General features: G+C 43.3%; 1 protein-coding gene across 1 annotated transcript in view; it reads left to right on the top strand.

The window, feature by feature from the left end:
* The first annotated feature begins 1,804 nt into the window (after positions 1–1,804).
* Positions 1,805–6,768, top strand: part of PTCHD3 (patched domain containing 3) — a 10,222-nt gene continuing 5,258 nt past the window's right edge. The window contains exons 1-2 of the mRNA XM_026842937.1: positions 1,805–1,809; positions 4,144–4,146. The gene's annotated coding sequence lies outside the window, so the exon portion shown is untranslated. The remainder of the gene's footprint in view (positions 1,810–4,143; positions 4,147–6,768) is intronic.

Raw genomic sequence — 6,768 nt, 5'->3', positions numbered from 1 at the left:
GTCTAGAAGAGGAAGGAGAATCTTTGCTAGCTGGTTGGCTGACTTAATGAATTGTGCTTTTAACTAATGAACAATTAGTTGGAGAGGGATGGGATCCAAAGCTGTGACACTTGTGTACTCACAAGCTACAGGGTGGATGAATGCATCAACCAGAGTAGTGAGGAATGTCCCACAATCCTCCAAAAAGATTCTGGCAAAAAGGTGAGGCAGTCCAACTGAAGTGTCTCTATACCAGTGCATACAACACGGGTAACAGGAGAAGCTGGAAGACACTACACAGCTGGAAAGCTGCAATCTGATTACTGTCACTGAAACTTGGTGGGATAAGTCTCATGACTGCAGCGCTATGAACAATGGTTATAAACTGTTCAGGAGGGACAGGCAAGGAAGAAAAGGGCCGAGGGCATTGTTCTCTATGTTTTAAAAAAATGATTGATTGCACAGAGCTGTGTTTAAAAAACAGCAATGCACAGTTTGAGAGCTTATGGTTGAAAATTATAGACCAAGCCAGCAAAGGAGACCTGTAGGAAGCATCACGCTGTGTTGGGTTTGTGTGTCTGTGGTGGGGTTTTGGTAGCAGGGGAGGGGGCTACAGCGGTGGCCCCTGTGAGAAGCTTCTTGAAGCTCCCCTGGCTTCAAGTCAGACCTGCCTCTGGCCAAGACTGAGTCAATTAGCGATGGTGGCTGCACCTCTGCAATAACATGTTTAAGAAGTAGAACTTGAGAGGAGTTGTGAGGAGGACACCTATGCAAATACTGAGATATGTGGAAGAAAGGAGAAAGGGGGGGAGATGCACCAGAGCAGACACCCCCCACCCTGCAGCCCATGGTGAGGCAGGCTGTCCCTATGCAGCCCTTGGAGGTTAACAGTGGAGCAGATGTCCACCTGCAGCCCGTGGAGGACCCCATGCTGGAGCAGGTGGCTCTGAGGGAAGCCTATGCTGGAGCAGTTCGTCGCTGGGAGGACTGCAACATGTGGGAAGGACCCACACTGGAGCAGTTCATGAAGAGCTTCAGTCCTTAGGAAGGACCCACATCAGAGGAAGTTCATGGAGAACTGTCTCTCATGAGAGAGGCCTCATGCTTGAGCAGGGGTAAGAGTATGTGGTGGTTTAAGCCCTGCCGGGTCCGGAGACCACGTTGCCCTTTGCCCCTCCCCCACCCTCAGCCGGTCAGGCTGGAAGTTAAGCACAGACCCCGGGCTGAAATAAGAAGAAATTTAATACAACAGAGTGATAGAACAATCTGAACAACAACAGTAGCAATGATAGCAACAATAACCAGCAATAACAGTAAGCAAGACAAATGATATACAGAGAAATACCGCAAATGGTCAGGGAACAAACCTGACCTCCGCCACCAAAAAGCCACCAAGGGAAAGAAAAAAAAGTTCCCGCCTGGACCTGACTTCAGCATGGTATGAATAACCCGGCTGGAGATCCCTTCCCCCTCTGTCTCTCTGCTGGAGAAACTTAACCCTATCCTAGCCGAACCAGGACAGAGTATGAAGAGTCCTCCCCTGAGGAGGAAGGAGCAGCAGAAACAATGCGTGATGAACTGACCACAGCCCTCATCCCCTTCCCCCCTGTGCAGCTGCAGGAGAGGAGGTAAAGAAAGCAGGAGAAAAGTTGAGTCCAGGAAGAAGGGAGGGGTGGAGGGAAGATGGTTTTAAGATGTGGTTATACTTTTTACTGTCCTACACTGTATGATTGGTAAATTTAGTGGTGGTGGTGGTGGTGGTGGTGGTGGTGGTGGTGTCCAGTTTACATTGGTGTTCTTTTTCTTCCACAAACAATCTGTCTGTTGCCTGTAACCATAGCTGGTGAGTCATCCCTCCCTGTCCTTGCCTTGATTCCTGAGCATTTTGTTTTATTTTTTCCTTCCCATCCCTCAGGGGTAAGGAGTGAGCAAGCATCTGAATGGTATTCCATTGCCTTCTAGGCTTAAACCATGAAACATGCTCACAGGCCTTGATCTGGCTAGGGGACTTCAACCACCCTGGCATCTCCTGGAAAAGTGGCACAGCTAGCTGCAAGCAGTCTAGGAGATTCTTGGACTTCCTCCTAATCCAAGTAATAGAAAGCCCAACCAGAGAAGATGAGTTACTGGATCTGTTGCTCACCAACATAGAGGTCAAGATTGGTGGTAGCTTGGGCTGCATTGATCATACTCTGGTGGAATTAGTGATCTTCAGGGATATAGGCCACATGAAAGGTATAGGCAAGTCCCTAAACCTTAGGAAAGTGAACTTTCATTTGTTCAAGGAACTGGTAGATGAAACCACCCAGGAAACTGTCCTCACAGATAAAGCAGCAGAAGCAAGCTGGCAGCTATTTAAAGTCATTTTTCTTACAGCACAAGAACTATCGATTCCTATGTGCAAGAAATCAGGCAAGAAAGGCATGAAACCAGGATGGCTGAGTAAGGACCTCCTGGTCAAGAGGGAACTGCATAGGCAGTGGAAGCAGGGACACACAACCTAGACAGAATATAGGGGTGTAGGGATGGGATCAGGAAAGCTAAGGCACAGCTGGAGCTAAATTTGGCAAGGGATGTGAAGAAGAATAATAAGGGCTTCTACAGGTATGTTAGCAGAAAAGGAAGACAAAAGAAATTGTACCATTTGTAATACATGAGACAGGGGTTCTGGTGACAAATGGAGAAGGCTGAGGTACTCAACAATATTTTTTACCTCAATTTTCCCTGGCAATTGTTCTTCCTACATTTCAAGTCCCTGAATCGCAAAGTAGGGACTGGTGGAATGAATCATCATATCATAGAATCACATAATCATTTGGGTTGGAAAAGACCCTTGGGATTATTGAGTCCAACCATCAGCCCTACTCTACAAAGTTCTCCCCTACACCATATTCCCCAACAGCTCATCTAAACGACCCTTAAACACATCCAGGGATGGTGACTCCACCACCTCCTAGGGCAGCCTATTCCACTGTCTGACCACTCTGTGAAAAAATTTTTCCTAATGTCCAGTCTGAACCTTCCCTGTTGGAGTTTAAACCATTCCCTCTTGTTCTGTCACTAATTACCTGTGAGAAAAGACCAGCACCAGCCTCTCTACAATGTTCTTCCAGGTAGTTTTAAAGAGTGATGAGGTCTCCTTCAGCCTTCTCTTCCTCAAGCTAAACAGTTCCAGCTCCTTCAATCTCTCCTCATAGGATTTATTCTCCAGGCCCTTCACCAGCTTCGTTGCCCTCCTCTGCACTTGTTCCAGCACCTCGATATCTCTCTTGCATTGAGGTGCCCAAAACTGGACACAACACTCCAGGTGTGGCCTCACAAGTGCAGAGTACAGGGGGATATCACCTCCCTACTTCTGCTGGTCACATTATTTTTAATACAAGCCAGGATGCTGTTGGCTTTCTTGGCCACCTGGGCACACTTCTGGCTCATGTTCAGCTGCTTGTCAATTAAAACCCCTAGATCCTTTTCTTCCAGACAGCTCTCCAGCCACACCTCCCCAAGCCTGTAGCGATGCAGGGGGTTGTTGTGGCCCAAGTGTAGGGCCTGGCACTTGGCCTTGTTGAAGCTCATGGGACCTGATGAGATGCATCTCAGGTTCCCAAAGGAACTGGTAGATAAGGTTACTAAGCTGCTTTCCATCATATCTGAAAACTCATGGCAGACAGGTGAAATCCTCAGTGACTGGAAAAAGGGAAACATCACACCCATTTTTAAAGCAGGTAAAAAGTAGGACCCTGGGAACTACTGACCAGTCAGCCTCAGCTCTATACCCGGCAAGATCATGGAACAGATCCTCCTGGAAGCTATGTCAAGGCATATGGATGAGAGGGACGTGATTAGAGACAGCCAACATGGCTTTACAAAGGGCAAATTATGCCTGAATAAGCTGTTGGCATACTGCAATGGAATGACTGTGTTGGTAGATAAGGGAAGAGCAACTGATGTCATCCATCTTGACCTCTGGCAAGGCCTCTGACACAGTCCCACACAACATCTTTGTCACTAAATCAGAGAGAAAGTGGTCTGATGGATGGACTATTGGATGGATAAAGAGTTGGTTGGATGGTCACATCCAAAGAGTCAATGTCTCAGTGTCCGAATGGTAATCAGTAACAAGGGGTGTTCCTCTCCTGTGAAGAAAGGAACGCCTCTCCTATGAAGAAGGTCTGGGAGAATTGCAGTTGTTTATTCTGGAGAAGAGGAAGCTCTAGGGAGACCTTATTATGGCCTTTCAATATGTAAAATAGGGTTTATGAAAAAGATGGAGAGAGACTTTTTACCAGGGTCTGTAGTAATAGGACAAGGGGTAATGGTTTTAAACTGAAAGAAGTAGGTGTAGATGGGACTTAAGGAAGGAATTCTTTACTATGAGCATAGCAAGACACTGGAACAGATAACCTAGAGAAGTAGTGGGTGCCTCATCTCTGGAAGTGTTCAGGATCAGGTTGGATGGGACATTGAGCAGCCTGATCTAGTGAAAGATGACCCTGTTCATGGATGGCAGGTGGAACTAGATGATCTTTAAAGGTGCCCTCCTACCCAAACCATTCCATGATTTTCCCTAAAAGTCTTTAAAAGTTTCCACCCACTTCGGAAAAAGGATATGTAGAGATAAATAATTTTTTAATTAAATCAACTCTGTAGTGAGTAAACAATTCCAAAGGAAGAATAAGAGTTTCCCTAATAAAACCCAAATATTTTACTGTTCACCTAGTATACTATTCATACTCTGTTTCATTCCTGTTGAATATGTATCCCAGTGATGTTAATGGTGAGCCTTTAGGCAAATGTTACTTGTGTATAATTTGGTGAGAAGATTTGGAAGTATCTCTTTTATATAGAATTTTCTGGGAAGGTTTAACACTAGATTTATCTTAGAGTATAGGATTAAATAATATTAGCACATCCTGTAGAAAAAGATGAATCTCAAATGCTGATTCATTCTTGATCAAAGGCATTTATAATCTCTTTTGTGTAATACGAAGTACTGCTCTCAACATAGACTAGAATGATTTGCTCTGAGCTGAAGAAACTAACTGAAGAGGGTCTGTGTTTGAAGCAGTAGATAGGATTGTAATTGTTTAATGAATTTCAGGTATATAAAAAAGTCACAGGTGATAACTGCATGCATGAAAATTGTATCCTGTGTTTGACTTCATTGCATAGTATTTGCTTTTAAGTTTGCAATAGAAATTGTTTTCTTAGAAGCATGGAAAAGATTTATTACAGTCAGATTTGAAACTGAATTAAATGTTCCGATTTTTAATCTTAATACATTTTAAAGTATTCTGGAATTTCCACAACTGAATCACTACTACATAAGTATCATTAACTTTGTCTATCTGTGGGCTCTGTTTTCAAAAGTATGGGGTAGGTCTCACTGGAGTAAAATAAGGATGGGTGTTATGATTAGGAAAAGTTAAACTAAGAGTGGATGAAGGACAAAGAATTAAAATAAGACAAAGCCACTCTTCAGATTTTGCTTTTTAAACTCTTTTACTATTCTTCTCTATTTGGGCTTTCATAAAAATGGTTAATAAAGACAAATAGTTGCTTTTCTGTATGCATTGCAACTGGTAAATTTTTAATATATTTGCAGACATAAGGAAAAAAAATAAGTTTAATTTTTTGAGAAGAAACCTTGGGAATTCACAACATCTAGAAGTCTTTCAAAAGATGCCCATATTTATACACATTTAATATATTAATAATAAAATAATGACAAAAATGGTGATAATCCTATGCGGCTTTACATGTACATTCATTATTTAGAGGCATAAACATAACATTTTCATCGAAATTTTCATATGGTCAAGTAACAAGTCAAACAAGTGACTAAAATTAACATAGCTAGGCAATGGCAGAAGAACCTGATGTGGGTTTTTCTGGGTGAATGCAGAAGAGAACATCACCAGATGATCTACCCTGTCTGCAGTGAATTATTCTGAGATACGACAAAGGGTCCAGGTATCTTCAAAGTTGCACAGTTCCTGAATGAGAAAACTCCTATAGCCAGCTCCCATTTTCTGCACTTTCAATCGCAGCATTTTTTGTCTCAACTATTCCATTTGCATTGCTTGTTTCTTCTAAAACTACTACTATACTTGACAGAGTTGTGTGAGGATCAAGCAGTTTCAGAAGAGGTATGTCCACCTTTCTCTCTTGAAACACACGGTTCTGAATGGTCATGGCTAACATAGAGTCTATGCCCAGTGATGAAAGTCGTGTATTCATGGTTAGTTCATCTCGGTTCAATCTGGTGAGGTCACTCACCAGCGAGGTGATATAGTCTTCAGATTTGATTAAGGCAGTATCCTGGTCTTGAGTTTCCTCAGAGGTTTCAGGCTGGTTCCCGAATTCTTCTGACAGAAGTGACATGAAGCGACTTTTGAGTGCAGTAATCCGAGAAAACACATGATGCAATAAAGCTTGAAAGTTTAATTTGGTAACAGCTTGCTGTGGGTTATTCATAAGCAAGCTCTTCCTGAGATACTCATGAATTTCATGCACTTGCAGAATGTCTATGCCCTTGGATGCCAGAATGTTCTGAATATGTTTTTGACTGAGCAATATACCAAGGTTCAAAGCACCCCAGTTAATGGATTGGCCCGAAAGCCCACAGTTCCTCCTGTAGAGGCAAAAGACATCCAAGAAAGAGTTCGCAGCTGCATAGTTTGCCTGGGTGGAATTTCCCAGAAAGGAAGTTACAGAGGAGTAGCACACAAAGTAGTCAAGCTCCTGGCCTCTGGTAGCCCAGTGAAGATTTAGGGTCCCTGCTACTTTGGG

This window comes from Athene cunicularia, assembly GCF_003259725.1.
Source record: "Athene cunicularia isolate RWA chromosome 2 unlocalized genomic scaffold, athCun1 chr2_part1, whole genome shotgun sequence".
Lineage (NCBI taxonomy): Eukaryota > Metazoa > Chordata > Aves > Strigiformes > Strigidae > Athene > Athene cunicularia.
This window is presented reverse-complemented; position numbering and strand designations above follow the sequence as displayed.